The sequence below is a fragment of the Maylandia zebra genome, linkage group LG12, assembly GCF_041146795.1.
Source record: "Maylandia zebra isolate NMK-2024a linkage group LG12, Mzebra_GT3a, whole genome shotgun sequence".
Lineage (NCBI taxonomy): Eukaryota > Metazoa > Chordata > Actinopteri > Cichliformes > Cichlidae > Maylandia > Maylandia zebra.
In genome coordinates this window covers 91,997-103,437 of record NC_135178.1, presented here as the reverse complement: position 1 = coordinate 103,437, position 11,441 = coordinate 91,997, and positions in this window count along the sequence as shown.

The following is an 11,441-nucleotide window of genomic DNA, read 5'->3' as shown; positions in this document are numbered from 1 at the left end:
GCTGGCTGATGTCATCCACATTACACCAGGGTCAGTGCTTCCTGTGAGGATATCTCCACCACACCAGGTCCTGTGCTTCTGGATTGGGCCAACTAGATTTCAAAAGGGCCTGTGTTCATGGTTGAGAACAACTACATTTCACCAGGGCCTTTGTTGTTGGCTAATGCCAAACACAATACACAAATGTCTGAGCAACTGGCTGATGCCATCCACATTACACCAGGGCCAGCGCTCCTTGTGAGGCCATCTTCACCACACAAGGGCCTGTGTTGCTGGCTGAGGCCATCCACATTGCACCAGGGCCACTGCTCCCTGTGAGGCCATCATCTTCACACCAGGGCCATTGCTTCCTGGGAGTCCATCTTCACCACACCAGGACTTTTGCTGCTCGTTCATGCCATCCACAATACACCAGGGTGTGTGGTGCTGACCAATACCATCCATATTTCACCAGGGCCAGTGTTGTTAGATGAGTCCATCCACATTACAACAGGGCCTGTGCTACTGGCTGAGGCCAACTACATTTCACCAGGGTGTATGTTGCCAGCTGATGCCATCTACATTTCACAAGGGCCTGTGTTCATGGCTTAGGCCAACAACATTTCACCAGGGCGTGTGTTGCTGGCTGATCCCATCCACAATACACAAAGGCCTGTGCTACTGGCTGAGGCCATCCACATTACACCACTGCCAGTGCTTCCTGTGAGGCCATCATCACCACACCAGGGCCTGTTGTGCTGGCTAAGGCCATCCACATTTTACCAGGGCCTGCGTTGCTGGCTGACTCCATCAACATTACACCGCAGCCAGTGCTTTTCTAGCACTAAAAAAAAGAGTATAGGTTTTCATTATGTGAATAACTTGAAAATTGTAGCTCAAACAGCTGTAAATATGTATGTCTGCGTCTTCTATCAAAAGTTATAGCTATTTATATGAAGTTGTACACAAACGCTTTCTTTCGTCAAGACAGTGCGTTTCTTACGATTACCGTAATTGTCGGGCTATAAGCCGCTACTTTTTGCACAAGCTTTGAACCTTGCGGCTTTTAGTCAGGTGCGGCTTTTCTATGGATTATCCATGATTTTTGTCATATCGTAAGACGATTTGTTTTGTTTGTTCCGCTGTTGTACGGCACTACGTTGCCTGGCGGAAGGGCATGTGATTAGACACACAGTATGTTGGTCACATGTCCATCCACCAGGCAACATAGTGCAACATAGTGCCATGGTCACCAACGGATTTCGAAGGGCTGGACTGCTGCACGATGGAGAGGAGGACACCACGGCCCTTCTGAGGGTGTTCGACTCTGACACTGACAACGAGGATTTCTTTGGTTTTGAAAGTGACAACGAAGGAAAGAAGCTGAGAGTGGATGACGAAGCCACCCTGAGCCTGTTCGCTTCCGACACTGGAGAAGAGGACTTTGGTGGTTTTAGTGCGCAGGAAGATGGTGGTGAATGACTGACTTTTCTTCTTGTTAAAGCCATGTCACTGCACCTGTATGGGGCGCTGTTTGTAAAGTGAAACATGCTGAAATTAACGGCAACATTTTTCCACATTTAGCTCAAAACCTTACAAAAACATATTGTTTCGAGTAATTTTTTACAACATTTAGTAAAATATTTGTAACTTTTCATCAAATGTTAAATATTAAATCTAAATGTTATATTTAAATCTAAATGTTAAATGTTAAATCTAAATGTTAAAAGTTAAATCTAAATGTTAAATGTTAAATCTAAATGTTAAATGTTAAATCTAAATGTTATGTTTAAATCTAAATGTTAAATGTTAAATCTAAATGTTAAAAGTTAAATCTAAATGTTAAAAGTTAAATCTAAATGTTAAATGTTAAATCTAAATCTAAATGTTAAATCTAAATGCTAAATGTTAAAAGTTAAACCTAAATATTTAGGCTAATATGCAAATTTATTGTACGGATCAACGGAAATACCAAAATAAAAGCTTCCCGAAAACCTCCGGTGCAAAATTGTGTCTGTTCTCCTCCTCACTTCTCCCCGCCATGTGCTGCTTCACTTCTTGCCTACGAGCATGTCCAGCGATTTTGCTGGACATGTGCTGCAGCGATTGTGAAGTGAAGACTGCAGCTGCTAAGAGTGCACTACTGCTGAACCTTTGGATGGCCGACAAAACGGATCTTCCGATGTTTTCAGCTAAATCGCCGGACGTGCTTTCTCATGGTCGGGTTATGGCTGAATTCCAGTGGAATGACGGTCCCGCCATAATAGACGTTTCAGCCATGTGTTCCAGCCCTAAACCTAACCTTATCCCTAACTATAACCTTATTCCTAACCTTAACTAGCAGTTAAATGACGTAAAATAGTGTTTTCCAAATCGATTTTTAGAAAATGAACGAACATGTGTAGATTGAGTCCAAACGGTTCTCATGTGCTCTCCTTTTTCCAATGCCGTAATTTAGGAACGTGTTGGGTACCCCAAAGCATAAAATGTTGACAATTTGTCACCTAGCGAAAATTATTACGCTTTGGGAGTGAGAACGTGTCTGACCACTACCGGCACACTTTTGCACCAGAGGTTTTTGGAAAGCTTTTATTTTGGTATTTCCGCTGATCCGTGCAATAAATTTGCATGTTAGCCTAAACATTTAGATTTAACATTTAGATTTAAATATAATATTTAGATTTAACATTTAGATATAACATTTAGATTTAAATATAATATTTAGATTTAACATTTAACATTTAGATTTAAATATAATATTTAGATTTAACATTTAACATTTAGATTTAACATTTAGATTTAGATTTAAATATAATATTTAAATTTAACATTTAGATTTAAATATAATATTTAGATTTAACATTTAACATTTAGATTGAATATTTAACATTTAGATTTAACATTTAAAATTCTGTTTTAAATATGAAAAGTTACAAATATTTTACTAAATGTTGTAAAAAAAATGACTTGTTTTGAGCTAAATGTGGAAAAATGTTGCCGTTAATTTCAGCATGTTTCACTTTACAAACGGCGCCCCATACACCTGAGCCTAAAAGGTAGTCCGAATCAATTTTTCTGGTGTGCTGTAGGTTATTGTTATGTACTACATTTGTTACTCATTTATGAAGCACAGTACATGTTTCGTACTTGTAATTACCGCTACTTTTACATATACCTAAAAAGTTGTGCAAATATGTACCCATAACTTGTTTTTCAAAATATTAATAAAAGGGGTGTGTCTCCAAACAGCCATCTCTTTCCTGACAATTCCCTTTGCGCATATTCTCTTACATATGATAAGTCAACATTGAAACACCTGCGGCTTTTAGTCAGGTGCGGCTAATGTATGTACAAAACAGGATTTTCTCCTGATTTTAGCTTGTGCGGCTAATATTCAGATGCGCTTTGTAGTCCGGGAAATACGGTACATGCATTTGAATTGGGAACTCGCCCGAAACAAAGTATAGGTTTTCATTATGTGAATAACTTGAAAATCTTAGCTCAAACAGCTGCAAAACCTGTTTGCCCAGCACGGGGATATTGAAGTCTATAAGATAAAGCCATAAATATATGTGTCTGAGTCTTCTATCAAAAGTTATAGCTATGTTTATGAAGTTGTACAAAAACGCTTTATTTCGTCAAGACAGTGCATTTCTTGCGATTTCCATGCATTTGAATGGGGAACTCGCCCGAAACAAAGTATATGTTTTCATTATGTAAATAACTTGAAAATCTTACCTCAAACAGCTGCAAAACCTGTTTGCCCAGCACGGGGATATTGAAGTCTATAAGATAAAGCCATAAATATGTGTGTCTGAGTCTTCTATCAAAAGTTATAGCTATGTATATGAAGTTGTACAAAAACGCTTTATTTCGTCAAGACAGTGCATTTCTTGCGATTTCCGTGCATTTGAATGGGGAACTCGCCCGAAACAAAGTGTATGTTTTCATTATGTGAATAACTTGAAAATCTTACCTCAAACAGCTGCACAACCCGTTTGCCCAGCACGGGGATATTGAAGTCTATAAGATAAAGCTATAAATATGTGTGTCAGAGTCTTCTATCAAAAGTTACAGCTATTTATATGAAGTTGTACAAAAACGTTTTCTTTCCGCCAAGACAATGCGTTTCTAACTAATACATGCATTTGAATGGAGTTCTCAAACGAAACAAAGTATAGGTTTTCATCTTGTGAATAACTTAAATCTTGAATCTTAACTCAAACGGCTGCAAAACCTGTTTGCCTAACACAGGGATATTGAATTGATCATTTTATATTACCATCTTTAGATGTCCATGTCTCCTCTGTGGATGATGATTGCTGCATTCCTTGGTTTTTATTTGAAAATTGGCAGTCTGGATCATCAATAACATTGTCCTCGGCCTCTGAAAGATCCTCCGTCTCTGGAGCATCTTCTTCTTCATCACTATCCCAGTTGAAAAGCAGTGATAAAGCTTGTTCAGTCATCAACCTCCTGGAGCTCATTTTTGGTGTGTTGAATTGACATGAGAACAGTGACAAGAATAGGGGAGAGAAAGTTTCTTGCATACACACCTGGGTCTGAATGTATATTCAGAAGCAGTCAAAACAAAGTACGTCAAATGGAAATGTTTATTTTGGATCTGAACAACTTTTTACTTACATAAAAGTGTGTGTCAAAATAACCCGCAACATCCTCTTTGTATACAAACACTGCAGAGACATTCCAGACACATCAAAGTGTCCATATTTTACACACTAGTTCATGACCCCAGATAAGGAAAAGTCATAAGGTTTCATGAAGAAAAAGAAAGGATGACCAGTACTTTGGTCAACACAAAAACGGGAATGGGTCAAATTGACCCTTAACATAATAAGAAGGTTAAAACCTATACTTTGTTTGGGGCGAGAACTCCATTCAAACTGTCTTAGCGAAATAAAGCCTTTTTGTACAACTTCATAGAGATAGCTGTAACTCTTGATAGAAGACTCAGACACACGTATTTATGGATTTGCCTTATAGAATTCAGCATCTCCGTGCTGGGGAAATAGGTTTTGCAGCTGTTTGAGCTAAGATTTTCAAGTTAAATTACAATATCAAAAACCATTTTGGAACTCTTTACAAGTATCAATGTAATTAAGTTCTGGCTTTTATATTTTCAGCTGATAAGGTGAACTTCATACAAACTTGAGTTAGGAAAAATCAAACTTTGTCTCGTGAGTGTACATTGTAGTGTACTGTGACTGCTCCATCACAATGTATAATTTGACTTGTGAGGTACACACAACATACACACACAAGGCCAAGAAGAAAAATCTTAATCGTTGATCTTCCAACTTTATCTTTCTGTTCTGGTTTTAGAGTCATCGTTTTCTTGACTCGTACTTTGGGAATCACCCTGTTGTGAGAAAAGGGTAAGCTGGGAGAGCATACAGCATTATACAAGCAGAGTGTTTTACCTGTATCGGTAGATCTAAGGCATAAACCTGTTATTTAAAAAGAAGTTAACTGACGTGCAGATTTAATTTTAAATTATTTCATGAACTGTCCAGGAATTACAGAGAGCTTTATACTGATATGCTAAAATTCTCTGAGTGTATTGGCTGTATATGACAAGTATTTGTAAATCATTAGTAGTTATTCTTGCATAGGTGTTTTGCTTGTTTTAAATTTGTGCACTATTTATTTTTGTATTTTGTAATCTATCTCTGATTCACTTTTTCTTACTGACCATTGTGTTACTGTAACATGTGAATTTCCCGAGTGTGGCATTAATAAAGTCTGTGTCTATGCCAAACCTCCTTTTTTAAATTTACCAACATTTCTGATTTGCAGCTAAGACTGTGACATGTTTTCACAATTTGCAAGCCAGAAGAGTGATCGCTCTTGAAGCCTGGTTGCTGCACAATACTAGGACTACTAGTTCTAGTTCTAGTACTACTGCTACTGCACAAAGCATATTGTTCAGGAATTTCACAATTTTGTTTAAGTCTAATGTGTTGGCTTAGGCTGCTGCCCCCGCGACCCGACCCCGGACAAAGCGGATGACGATGGATGGATGGATGGATGGTGTTGGCTTACAGGTAAACTTGTTTTGGGGGTGGATAGGATGAAAACTTCCAGCATCACATAATGTTTTCCGATCAGTAGGTTTGGAGTAAAAAAGAAATGGACATATATTTGTCTTTTTTGGGCTACTTTTGTGTCAAGAAAGTTAACTTTTTTAGAACTGTGATCAAAGATAACACATAAACCCTTGAAAATGTGAATGTAAAAATTGTACAAACTCCAGAAAAAGTGGCAACTGACGTGACAAAAGTGCAGGCAATTTTTTTTTACTTAAGTAGAGGTACAGCTGTTAGTGTCAAAAACACTTGAGTAAAAAATTTAATAAAGTATCGGGTCAGAAATGTGCTCAAAGTGAGAAAGTCAAAGTAGTAACCTAACTGAACCATGTGCTATAATAAAGAAAAAATAATAATATTAGTAGATAGGACTACAAACTTAGTCAGGTGGTAAAAGGCACAAAGGCCTCAGGGGTACATTTGGCAGCCAGGGTTAGAGCTCAGACACCTGGAGCCTGGGAGTTGGGGGGCTAACAACACTGACTGGTAAAATAATCTAACATCCAAGTGTTACATGGTGTTGCAGGTGATAAAAATCCATAAACCACTGTTTAGAGGCAGTTGTAGAAGTTTTCCATTTAATAAAGCCTGCAGACAAGCGATGAGCGGTAGCTAACATTCTTTAATCAAGACAAAGAACAGATACCAAGCTTTGTGAGGGACTGCCATCGCTGGGGCAGAAGGTGAGCAGAGTCTCTCACTGAGCCTAGCATGGCTCTCGGTTAAATACCTCCTTCAGGAACAAATGGCAGTACACAGCTGTTTTCACACCTTTGGTCTTTGCCCCAAAGAAAGTTTCACACTCCCTTGCCATCTCTTACAGTGGAGAAAAGACAAAAACACTCTTCCTGTGGAGTTGTCTGCTTCCCTCCAACTTCCTTACCAGACCCCCACATCTGTCTAACTGTTTGAATGGAGTATGAGGCAGACATGCTAAAACAGTGACCTAAAAGCATTACCAATAAACAATGTGATCAATACATAAATGAAAGAAATTCCTCTACAAGGTGATTGCCAGTTTTGTTGCGATTTTTAGAGACACAGAGAGTGAGAGAGATCCTGTTCTGCATTACTTTAAAAACTAAAGGGGGGTTTCAGAGCTGTTGATATACAAAGCAGTGTTCATAGAAACATTGATCAACCCTGTTTTTGGCATTGAGTGTTACATTTGTCACAGTTTCAATAAAGCTTGCAAATTCTTGCATTTATACTGGAGAGCAAAGAAAAATTAAAAGCTACTTGTACTATGGAAAATCAGTTTCATAAAAGCTACATAAACAGACCTGAAGAAGACTGTGTTTGTAAAACTAGCAGAAACGTCTGAGAACTATAAGACAGACTGTTTCTGCTATCGAAACAATTTGTGTTGTTAATCCTGAATGATTCATGTGACAACATCATAAGAAGAAGGTCATTTTACTCCACACACACACATTTGGAAAATCACATAGTTTGACCATAAAAAAATAGTATTTGAGATCGCTGTGATCGCAAAACTGTGATTAATAGTTAAATATTATTGTTGAGGGGCACAGACAGGACTCCACACCAGGCACATGCAGAGGGGGGGGCTAGAGGGGCTTGAGCATCCGCCCCTTTCCTGATGGGTGCCCAAAGTGCCCTTTTGTTGAGGCAACTTTTTAAAAAAAAAATGTATTATTATTTTTAATGTGTGCGTGCGGAGTCCTGTCTGTGGCCCTCAACAATAATATTTAACTAATAATCATAGTTTTGCTAAATAAAAGGATCTGGCTTGCATCAGTAACATGATCACATTTAACCAATGATCGCCCTTGACGGCAGAACTCGCTGGGTACGAGCCGGGAACGAGCTCACAAAAAGCACGCGCATTTGTTGCGGTCCGGAGCTGTAGGAGAAACACAAGTTAACTCAGAGACACGGACTGATGCGACAAAACCAGTAAGTAGGTGTACAGCGTATCGGAGACCGGGGATAGTTGTAACGTGGTCAGTTGTAACACTTCCAATTTCTCCAATCAGGGCTAAGTTTCAAATGATGTGACTCATCCTGTGCATGCCCAATTCAGTTCTGCTATCACATGTGAAAAATCAGTACATTTTGTCAAACACAGACAATTTAACACGAAAAAAAGTAATTTGTATGCCAAAAAGTAAGTTTTTCTACTTTATTTCAATTTGTAATAGCATTATCTGCTTTGCAGCTAAACTCATCAAACTTAAATTATGTTATTTGTATGTCTATGGGGATATATTCTGTGTAGGTCTTTAGAGCTAGTGTTTTAGCCGTTGGCTGTAATGTTAGCTAGTTCATGGCTATAGGAGTCTGGGTCAGTTGTAACAGCAACAGTCTGGGTTAGTTGTAACAATAACAATAACAATAACAACAGATGTTAAAACTTACCACACTATTACTTTAACTTATATTAAACAAGTTGGGGCAACGACATCAGCAGAGAGAAGTTCACTGGTCGCATTTGTATATGCGGTTAATGCCATTGGCAACACAAATCCTCCACTGTTTGTGTTCCCCACACATACGTTATGCAGGCCACTGTGTCAGAGATGGACCAGTAGGAAGTACTGGTAGTGGAAATAAATCAGGATGGGTGCAAGAAACAGATTTCCTCATCTTTCTGAAGCACTTTGCAAACCACACCAAGGTAAGCCATGATAAAAAGTAATGGAATTGCGATGCTGGTGAACAACTACATTTTTTCAGCTTCATTGTTATGTTCAAAATTGGTGCAAGAGTTGTAGGTTATAATGCCCACTGAGCCATGAGGCCAAACTCAAGGAAGACCAACCAAAATTAATGAAATATTCAGTTGCAGAAAATTCCAGAATTTGTCTTTTTTGGGGGGTTGGAATATGTTCAAAAGCTAGATTTCTGCATTCTGTCACACACACACACATCTACATAAATGGATGTAAGTGCATTCATGTGTTGAATAAAAAAGATGTTAATGTTTTTTTAGTACCCTTATTTCATTGTGTTACATTTTACCCCAGGATATGTTACAACTAACCCAGACTATGGGGTTAATTGTAACATTTCACTCTTCGTGTTTGAGACCATACCATGCAATGGGTAATTGTGCTGCAGAGAAAATAGCTGCACTATTTAATAGCAGAGACATGTAAATACTTTGCATTACACTTTAAATCCACTACCTTAAAAGAGCTCCAATTTACAGACAGAAATGTCAAAAATGTTACAACTATCCCCGGTCTCCCCTACACTGTAGTGTATAGCACCCAGGAGTATCAGCTTATTACGTACACGTTGGTAAGTTGTCTTGTTGCAACGAACGAACTGAAACAAATGAACTGAAACAAATGAGCGTACTGTGTGTGCAACAGCGTGACAAACATTACCTGTCCTTTTATTAACTGCACATGTAGTGCTGGTCATAGCTGCTGGCTACCTGTGTAAGGCTGTAATGGGTCTGTAGCTCTGTCACCGTTTTAGGGAACATATTTAGTTTTAAAGTAAGTTACAGAGCTTTTCCTGCCTTTCTGGAGGGATTATATTTCACTAAAAACGATCTAATATGCATGTCCACATAATTATGCATTATTATAATATTTTAAAAAACACACGCTGTATTTTAAAGAACATACATTAAGTGGTAAATGGCCTGTATTTGTATTTTACTAAAGCGCTTTACACATCCAGTCATCCACACACTGGTGATAGCAGCTACATTATAGCCACAGCCACCCTGGGGCGCACTGACAGAGGCGAGGCTGCTGGACACTGGCGCCACCGGGCCCTCTGACCACCACCAGTAGGCAACGGGTGAAGTGTCTTGCCCAAGGACACAACGACCAAGACTGTCCGAGCCGGGGCTTGAACGGGCAACCTTCCGATTACAAGGCGAACTTCCAACTCTTGAGCCACGATCGCCCCAAGAAGCCAAAATTTGGATTTTACAGCAGTAAAATTATTGTATCTCAAACAGTTTAAAAATGTAATAAGCTTTGCCCCTGCACAGAGTGGATAGTGAAACAAATGGAATCATCATAATGACATTATTTCATATTTATTACTTCCCCCTCCTCATTGCTTTATTATTGTAGCTCTAGTAATAAATAATAATGTAAGGATTCTGGATCAGCACCATGATGCCCATAGTACAGTATTCTGAAGAAGGTCTAAAATGTCACTGTGTGTGCGTGCATGTGTTTGCTTTATGTAAATGGATTTTTTTAAATTATTACTCATGATATAACATTGTCCAGACATGCCTGGTAAGGACATGAGGAGGAAACAGTAGGAGCTGTGTGAGGCTACTAAAGGCATTGCTATAACATTTTTCTGTCATCATTTTATTATAGATTAAGTGCAAGAGTTGTTAGGTGTGGATAAAGATTATAGTTTATTGCAATAGCAAGTTGTGCCTTGTTCTCAGATGTCTGTGAAGGTTCTCAGTCATCCAGGTCATCGTAGTCAAAGGAGCTTGCAAAGCTTGTTCTCAGATAGACAGCGAGTGGAGAGTGATATATGAAATGATGGGATGGAAGGAAGAAGAGAAGCAAAGAGTGATTCACAGGCAGAGCCTAAATTATTTCTCACAGTTTTTTGCTGCCTTATGGTTCCAAGCGCTGTCACCAATCTTTGCATTTTGTTATTATCTCATGACACTTGTTTAATCAGCTACCATCTCTCCTATGGACTTTTTACTGTCTACAGTCTCAGATCAACACAGCCCTGCCCTCCAGTACTATCCACAGCAACCCCTCAACAGCAACATTGTACCCATCAGGTAGAACATCGGCTACGTTTGCTTTGCCTTGTTGCCCATATTAGATTCTTGGTGAATGTGTGTTGTTGTTAATCACCCTGTTTCAATGTGCCCCTTTTTAACTTTGAGCACCCGCCCCTTTAAACCTCTCTGCACGGCCCTGGTCCCATAAAAATACGGTTATATCCAGTAATGTACAATTAGTTGCGCTAATTTGACATGGAATCTCGCCTTTTTCAAGTGCCGCTAAACATTAAATAAGGAACATGTTAATGTGATTAAACAATGAAATCATCTATAAATAGGGAAAAAAATCTTTAAAAAACGGTAATATTCCGGCAGCTGGGGCGCCAAAATACGACCGTAAAATAACAGAAAATAACTGTCCCATAAAAATACGGTTATTTTCAGTAATGAAAATAGAGTTTGTTGCGCTAATTTGACAGGGGATTCTGCCTTTTCCAAGTGCTAGTTAGTGATCAAAACGCGATCAAACAATGAAATTACCTATAAACAAGGTCACTGAATGTGGAAATATGAATCATAATACGTAAATGTACAGAAATATACAGTTAACAGTTGGTTTGAATAATAATTGATTGCATGCCCTGGGACAGAGGTGAGGTGAG